Genomic DNA, 6410 nt, shown 5'->3' with positions numbered 1-6410 from the left:
ATGTATGTATGTATATATATGAGTGTGAGTCTGTGTTTGATATATATTGAATTAACCGGTTTTGTTTTAATCGAATTCCAGGTTTAACAGCCTCAGAATTTTGCTACGAAACTGCTAAACTTCTGTGCCCGCAAGTCTTTAAAAAATATCCCGAACAGAAAAATGATCCTTCTTCGTGCAAGTACATAGACGCTTCTACTTTTGCTTCTGTTATTGACATATCTAATTTATAAATATTATCAGCTATTCAGTGCTACTATTTCTGTCTCATAATATTTCGCATGTACTAGACATTTGAATTGTTGTTAAAAGTAACCGCCAGATTTGAACTGCTGAACATGTTATCGGACAAAGAATAGGTAAAATATTCCATGGTATGGCCTTAAAGATGATCAAAATGAATAATATCTGCCTTTTAATTAGGACCACATTGGAGATGCTATGCTTATTACTTCTTCTTTGGGCAAATTATCATCACAATTTTAAAGGTTTGCTCCTAAAATCTAATCATTGTAAAAGCCGTCAGTTATTGTCCTCACAAAGTTGCTTAGATATCAAAACATAAATATTTTAAACTATTTTCAACTATGGAAATTTCAATTTTCCATAATAATATATCTGAAAAAATATTTTCTTTTTCAGGCGCGCGAAGTTATTTGAAATGTGTTTTCGGAACAAATTTATGCAGTGTAGTCTCCACTTCCATACCGTTTTTCACGAAACGTGTGCTTGTAAGTCTTGCTTGTAGTAAATTATGTAATAACACACTACATTAAAAGCGTTATCGAATTCTGTAAAATTATTTTGTCGGACGCAATTTAATAAGCGTTGAACATATATTAAAATTAATTTAATATTTCAAAAGAAATCCTTGACGTTTGGCTTGGGTTAGCAATACACTGCCAAATGTAAAGCTGATTTATTTATTTACTTTGTTTTTAATTAACCATGCATTATCACGTTGGTATGCGATTTTGATGGTGTGGTTCTTTATTTTTAAAATTATGTTGGTGGGTAGGTATTAGAGGCCAGAGGTGACCAGTTTGCGCATAAAACAGGTAGAATATTTTAGCCAGATGCGGATAGTTTAAATGCTAAAGGGTTAATGTTATTTTAAAATAAATTATGTTAAATAATTTTTGAATACTTTTACGTTATGTAAATTTGACTATTTAGAAAATTCAAGATTTGTTTAAATAGTTGTATTTCTCGTAGCTCCAGGTTTTCCTGTACCGCTGGGCGCATTTCACGAAAATCTCCTTCCCCCAGATTCGATCGGATACTAGATTACCATATTATTCATTCCACGAAATGTCACGAATTCATCATGAAATGACCTTCAGCAAGTGATCTTTCGCATAGCTATTTTACGCCTGGTGACAGGCTGTTTTCGACCTCCAATGATTGACTAGAGGGAGAATGACGCCAGCGATGCAGAATCGACTCTCAGCTACAAAACTTTGCAGCGGTTGTGACCTTATTCTTCTCGAAATCTCCTCATTTGTGATATTAATCAAACATTTGAAGTTCAGGTTCTGTCTGAGACACATTTGGTGGAGTATATTTAATTTCCTATCCGACCTTATTGTTTTCTTGCACGTCTAGCTGGCATAGATTGTTGTAGGCAGAACGATTGAGTTATATAGGTAGCACCAATAGAATTCTAATGTCTATTCCAGCGTTAAAATAGACAAATTATGTATTTTCTTGAAGCTTCAAAATGGTCTCCAAGAAAATTAAAATCCATATGACAAGTTTAATTGGAGCAGTTCTGAAGAATATACTCGAGTGTCTAGTTTATTCACGAGTATGCGATGCATAAAATTTGCATCTATATCTCTACTATCTGTAGTAAGAGTTTCAATAGATTTTTACCGATCTTTCATATTTATTTCAGGGAATGACCCTACATTAAAACCGCATACTTTCGGGAAAGGCGTCGCGTCGCCCAACATTAACTTCTCCCTCTGCATGCTTATGGTAGCTTTATTCTTCATCTTGGTATGATGAAAACCATAAGTTTATATTTGGTGTAAGTCAACTCATAAGGCTATATTTTAAATGACAATTTTCATAGACATAAAGCCATTTTACCATTTGCACAATACTTTCTCATTCACTTTATTAACTCTCCCTTTTCAATAATACACTCATATTAAATAAAGATTTTAGGCAGTAAAACTGAGATAAGACTAATACAGCAACATAACAATATCACGGGAATTCAACATAGTGTCAACAATGCGGTAATAAAGTTTTAACGATAATTTTATCATTATAGCAAGAAGAGCATAGATTTTTACAATCAAACATATTGCCAGTGAATTCATTTGTTATGACGCATGTCATGAACAAATGAAATACTGAGGAGTTCTCCGATGACGAAACAAAAAATATAAATAGAGGTCAGACGTTCACATCCGAATCTGCCGGAACCAATAGATAATGGATTGTTACGCTATTGTTTAGATTATCGCTCTTCTGTGTTCACCCCATCGCTTATGTTAAACTAAATGTTCTACAAAACGTAAACCCCATGAAACTTTAGAGACAGCTTCAGATGCATACATTTTCATCATATTACACTTAACGTTTCCTTAACAAAGACTGCCATCTGTCTATTCATTCTCTACTCCACCCTACCAATAACAATTCTGTTTTTGAAAACTAAAATTTAAAATGTTTCCGATTGCAGCAGTTTCTACCTTCCTTATATTTAAGATTTAAATCAGTTACTTTAAGCTCCAGTCTCTCTTTCAGTCTTTATAACACAATCGCACATGCACACGCTTTCTTATACATAGCGTTCGAGTTAAATTTGACGGCTTTCCGTTTTTAAGGAACATCCCGATAACTAGTGAACAGTCAACGGCATTGGAGATCATTACTACAACTTCACCAGCCCCTAACTTTTGGTCTCTTAATTCCTGGATTGTAAGCCCATAAATTCTTGTATGCAGAGAACGGTTGAGAAAGGTACTAACCGCTCTGACTATAACACTAAGTCTAAGCCGAAAGCAAAGATCAGGGTGTTCTAAGACATTCGAAGACAGAGCGAAGAACTCACGCACAAGTTGGGAAAATGTATTGACGGAAGCTGAGTGCCGGTATTTTGAGTAAAATGTTATCTCACAGCCGATAGATAGATAGATAGATAGATAGATAGATAGATAATGTATGAATATGAAGATCAGAGAGCAGAGGCAACTGGTCTTCGTGAGGCTATAGTATATTTAACCAAATTGCATGAGATGTTAAACAAGAAACTCTATTTCGAAAGAACCTCATGGATAATTATAGAGACGTCACGTACTTCGTTGTTTGGTAAGAACTTCAAATTCACTTTCATCAACGGGAAGGGATTCAATGAATATGAAGGTTGCTCGTGGGTATTTGTGAATACTCGTGTCAAGTCTACGTACACTTCTTCGTTATTTTCTTTTGATTAGAAGGGCTTCTGAACAGAAGGATTAGAAGGATTTCTGAACAGAGGGTTGGAAATCTGACTCCTGAATCCCACCATCTTTGTAGCTATTCACTTCTATTTCATGAGGTTCTTCGAATAATATTATTTCAAAATCACATTTTTTTTTATGCTTGCGTGTTGCAGACATTGATCTCTTGTTCTGTCTTCATTGCTTTGTAGTAAGGAATACTTCTAGAGTCGACCTCACTGAGTGATGTGCTGTGAGAACGGGAGTGGTGACCAGAGAAGTTGGGAAAATATAGTTCTATGCTTAATGAATGTTACGGGAAAAAAAGAGATGGGGAGAGAGAAAGGAATGGAGAATGTCATGGAGAACCTGATTGATCTTTGTTATGAAAATGCACTACTAAGATTTTAAGACGTTGATCCTACTACTGGGGCTGCTGCAACTTCTGCAGATGTCATAATTGTTTTGTGATATGTGACGCCATTTTGGCCACGCACGTTATTTATTTCGTCGCAAATAATGACGCGTTCATCTTTTTCCCTTCTACTCGTATTCGTGGTCTCTTTTCGTTGTGTCTTTTTTGCTTTTTTTCTTTGCTGTTTGTTTTTCTGTGTCGCTGCTGTTGCTTCTCTATTTTCATCTGCTGTCTGTGGCGTTATATTTCTGCTGTTTACTTTGTGGCGCCAGCAAATGTTAGTAAAATATTCCGAAAAAAAATGTATAATACGACATTGAATGTATTCTAACGAATGCTAGCTTTATATTTTTATTTTGTACCATTTTGTCTTTATAAATTGCTGGCAATTGATTTTTTTTTCAGAGTTTGTCGAAGCAGCATGCGATTGCCACCAGTCCGCTATATACACGATTATATGTAAGAACATTGATGTTATTGGTGTAATGCGATAAAATAGAAAACACCGGGGGAAATTTGAGTTACATGCAACTGATCGACGAGAAATTCAAGAATTCTTAATCACAGCAGAACCACGATTTCAAATTAGGAAAATAGTTTATTTTTTCCTAAGAGATCACTATACATAATAACAAAATAAAATTGCATTTGAACTCATCTGGTGTGTAGGGGTTTTCATTACAATGCAGTAATAGACACCATCAAGTGATGCTCCATTCTATACACAAATTTCATGCAAACTCTCCTTTAGAAAGCAATGACATAATTGAAAAACATTTGTTTTATAAATACATCTCTTCAAATAAGTAGAAAATTTCCAGATCAAAATCATTTACAAAACTGATCCATTTATATATACACACAAACACACACAAGTGAATACCATTTCAGAGATTGTACTGTGATTTGCAATATGCTTTATGTGCCTATGAAATTGCAAACAGATCTAGAAATATGTCGACTAAACTCGATACAGTGTAACACGGTGGTTGTGAAAGGATGAATACTCTGTTCATGTACCAACCTGGAACTGCTCCTCTATAATTAGGTTAACCTTTATGATTCAATCAACAGACTCAGAAAAAAATTCTGGGTAACTTTGTTCAGCTTGGGTTTTAATTTTAAAACACTGGGACAAGAAAAATACCGGATGCCTATTACTTAGGTTCGTGACAAAATATTTCACAATAAAAAAAGGGTCTCGGCACATTATCTTTGTAGGCAGTTCTTCCAGATTCCAAACATTCATACTAATACTGTTTATTATAGAAAGCTCAAACTATTCTTCTTGTTGATATCTTACATTGCTCCAACTTTAAATATAATTTCACACAAGCGCAGTGTTCTTTCAATTTCCCAATTTCTATGTTTCGTGTAATTCCAAGTTTACAAGATATTGCACCAAACTTGCTCATGTAGAGGAAAGACTATTAAAAGCAGCTTTCCTTGACTGATATCTTAAAATCCAAGGTCAGAAATTAAGAAATTATATATATATATATATATATATATATATATATGAAAGCATGTTTGGAATATCGGGAAACAATAACGAGCTTATCTAAATACAAAACAGCTTTGATTGTGCGCTTTTATATTACGTGAAGACAATTCTATTTTCATGTATCATTGATTTCAAAATTGTTATATTGTTAGCATGAAATCAACCAACAAAAACAAGCACACCACCACTGCTTCTTTGAAACCCATTGGCAAGGATATAGAAACCTTTGAACGCATGGTCAGTAATATCATCGTAAATATGTGCAGCATTTCAGCAAAATACATTAGAACATTACAAGTACAAAACATGTATGCTTTATTGAGATATTACTGGCATCTGTTACTTTTTAGTTTAGTATACGAAAAAAAACGTATAAGTGGTCGTTAAATCAGCAGTTGCTGTGTTTCATACATTACTAGAAGAAATATTCTCTGTATGCATCTGTATTAATAATGTCGGTAATGATTAAATTAGAAGAATCATTTCAACTTTACGTAAGCATTCTCAACTCACAAGTACATACGGGTATATATATGAAACAAAATTGACTAAATATAAATTTGCATGAATAAACACACATTCAAAAACACACACAATCATGCACACACGTTCAAAAACACACACAATCATGCACACACATGCACACTTATGCAGACTCCGGTATATCTGTATATACATACATATATATTTATATATTCGTGTGTATACACACATATACTCATATATACATAGAAAAATATATAAATGCATCTATTTTTAGGTCTGTGTATTCTTTTTGTATACCTGTGTAATGATATATATACCTGTGTAATGATATATATACATATATATATATATATATATATATACAAGAATAAGGGCAGAGAATCGTCAATTAATAATAGAATTAATAATTAACAATTCTGCCAAGTAGTTCAGTATGAAAAAAAACCTTTATCGGTAAAACTATTTATCATTATAAATATACAGGGATTAGCAATTGAGTTGCTTCTCCAACATACTGAAAATTTAGAAATAGCAGTCAAAGAACTACTGATTCCAAACTACAAATTTTTCT

General features: G+C 33.5%; 1 long non-coding RNA gene across 11 annotated transcripts in view; it reads left to right on the top strand.

The window, feature by feature from the left end:
* LOC128249896 (uncharacterized) overlaps nt 1–4506 on the top strand; it is an 8301-nt gene extending 3795 nt beyond the window's left edge. For all 11 annotated transcript variants that reach the window (XR_008266039.1, XR_008266035.1, XR_008266044.1 and 8 more), the window contains exons 2-4: nt 82–181; nt 643–731; nt 4255–4506. This is a non-coding gene — a long non-coding RNA (uncharacterized LOC128249896). The remainder of the gene's footprint in view (nt 1–81; nt 182–642; nt 732–4254) is intronic.
* Nucleotides 4507–6410: the final 1904 nt, after the last annotated feature.

The sequence above is a fragment of the Octopus bimaculoides genome, chromosome 18 (genome assembly GCF_001194135.2).
Source record: "Octopus bimaculoides isolate UCB-OBI-ISO-001 chromosome 18, ASM119413v2, whole genome shotgun sequence".
NCBI classification, from domain to species: Eukaryota; Metazoa; Mollusca; class Cephalopoda; order Octopoda; family Octopodidae; genus Octopus; species Octopus bimaculoides.
This window is presented reverse-complemented; position numbering and strand designations above follow the sequence as displayed.